We start from the raw sequence: 2500 nt of genomic DNA on the forward strand, positions 1-2500 counted from the left end.
CGGCACGGCCCCTCCCGGAGGCGCTCGCGCCTCTCTCTCTCGCCTCTCTCTCGCTCTTTCCCTCGCCGGCCGACGGCCCGCCGCCCACTGGCCGCCGCCGCCGCCGTCTCCGCCGCTTGTCTCCGGCACGCGCGCGCGCGCGTTGCCCGGTCGGCGCGGACCGCCGCGTCCCCGCCGCTCCCCCAACCCCAAACCCCCCCCGTCAGCTTCTCGCCTCCGCTGGCGCCTGCCGCCGGCCGTCGGGCTTGAGGGGGCCCGCGCGGTCAGAGCGCGGGCGGCAGCGCGCGAGAAGCCCGTGGGGAGGGGGGGGGCCGCCGGCGCCGAGGCGCGGCGCGCCCCGCCGGCCGAGCGCCCGCTCGTGCGGCACGAGGAAGCGGCGAGCGGCGACGACGGGGTCGGGCGACAGGTGCGAGCCCGGCGAGGGGAGAGAGGAGAAAGGTGGAGGAGAGGGGGGGCCCTTCGGGGTCGGGGGGGGCGTCTCCCCCGACCCTCCCCGCACCGGGGCGGGCTTGCTGCGAAGCTGCAAAAGCCCGCCCGGCCTCCGGCCCGCGACAGAGGGGCCAGGCCCTCCGGGCGTTCCGGGCTGGCGCGCGGCGCGCGCCGGCCGCGGCGCGGCGGTGGCGGCGTCCCGCCCGCCCGCCCGCCCACCCGTGGCCCACCGGCGGCCCCCCCCCGCGGGGGGGGGGGTCGGGGTGGGCGCGGGGGCGGGCGCGGCGGCGGGGGGCGCCGCGCCGCCGTTGCCGCCTTCGGCCGGCGAGGCTCTCGGCCGGGTCGCGTCCCGCGCGAGCGGGCGGCCCGAGCCACGGCTCTCCTCCCGGGCGCAGCGCCGGGCTACTGAGGGAAACCCCGGGCCCCGGGAAGGAGGACGTGGTGTTGGCGGCGGATGTCGGGCGCGCCCCCGCGGGCGGACGCTCCCCCGATGGCGGCAGCGGGGGAGGCACCCCCGCGGGGCCTTCAGGTCGTTTCCCTCGCCCCAGGGCCAGGTACCTAGCGTCCGCGCTTCGGCGGCCCTCCCTCGGCGGCGGAGTCCGGGGGTCGAAGGCCGGCGGAGCCGGGCGGAGGTTTAAAGACCCGGGCGGCTCGGTGCGGCCCCCGGGGGGGCGGCCGGGCGGCGGTCGGTGCCCCAAGGGGCGGGGAGTTTCTCCTCGAGGCCCCTTCGAGGTGTCCGCCGCCCGCGCTCAACCCCCCCCGCGGGGCGGCCGTGCCGGGGAGGGCCTCTCACTGCCCCCCCCTCTCCGCGGTCCGGTCTCGTCGGAGAGGCCGCGGCGCGGCCGGCCGTGGCCGGCCCGCTCGCCTCGAAACGGGCGACCCCGGCGGGAGCGCGTGCTCCTCCGCCGGGGCGGCGAGTCCCCGCGGTGGGGGCTCGCCGGGCGTCCCTCCCGGGCCGCCGCGCTCTCTGTCGCAGCGCTGCGGCGCGCTGCGCTCCGCTCCCCTCCCCACGCGCCCCGCCCAGCGGAGCCGCTCGGCGGTCTCCCGGGCGCTCGCCACCGGCGAGGGCGGCACCCCGGCCGAGCGGCGGCGGCGCCGCTCGGCGTGTGTCGGTCGGCCGGAGGGTGTCTCCGGCCGCCGTCCGGCCGGCGGTCGGCTCGTCCCGGCCCGGGCCCCGTCCGTCGCTTCCCCGTCGCGCCCTTCCCGGCCGAGCCGGGCAGGCGGGCGCGCGGGCGGGGGCGTCCCACTCCCGGTCTCCGCGTGGAAACGGGGAGAGCGGGAGCCGCCCCCGGCCTCAGCGCCGTCCGCCTTCCGCCCGGGCGCGTGCCCGCGGAAGGGGGGCCGAGGCGAGGAGCGGCGGTTCCGGGCGCTGCGGGCAGGGCGAGCCGCTCCGGTGCGGCGGCGGCGGGGGCGCCGTCCGGGGGGCGGCGCGCGTCCGTCGGCTCGGGCTCCGGCGGTCGCCGCCTCCGGCGTGCGCGCGGCGGCTGCGGAGCCGTCCGCGGCGTCGCCGGGCGGAGCGAGCCGGGCGGGGGGAGCCGGCTGTCGTAGCGCGGCGGAGCTGTTGCGCGGAGAGGCGCGCGCGGGGCCGGCGGGGCGCCCCGCCGCTGCTTGTCGGCCGGCGGCGGCGGGCAGCAGCGGCACACCCGGTGTCCCGAGAGCGAGGCGAGCGGGCGGCGCGGCCGGGCGCGTGGCGGCCTCCGCGCGGAGGCCGGGCCGAGCCCGGGCGCCTGGGCCGCCCCCGAAGCGCGCAAGGCGCTTGTGTCGTTTGTCCCAGGTCCGATCGGTCGGGGAGCGCGGGCTCCCCCGCCCTTGCCCTTCGGGGTTAAATTTTTTTTTCCGTTCCGTATTTTTACTTCACACTCTATTTTTTTTCCGTATTGTGTGCTCGTACGGTCAGCCGAGGCGAGGCCTGTCCGTCGCGCCGCGTCGCGCCGCGTCGCGTCCCCTCCGCGCGGGCGGAGGGGCGGGCCGGCGCGTCGGGCGTGCGGTGGGCCGCCCTCTGAGCGAGGGGCCGCTCTCCGCGAGCGGTCCCGGTCCCCCCGCGCGCGCGGGGCGGTGCCGAAAGCCAGAC

Source organism: Pelecanus crispus, unplaced genomic scaffold (assembly GCF_030463565.1).
Source record: "Pelecanus crispus isolate bPelCri1 unplaced genomic scaffold, bPelCri1.pri SCAFFOLD_239, whole genome shotgun sequence".
In the NCBI taxonomy this organism is placed as follows: Eukaryota; Metazoa; Chordata; class Aves; order Pelecaniformes; family Pelecanidae; genus Pelecanus; species Pelecanus crispus.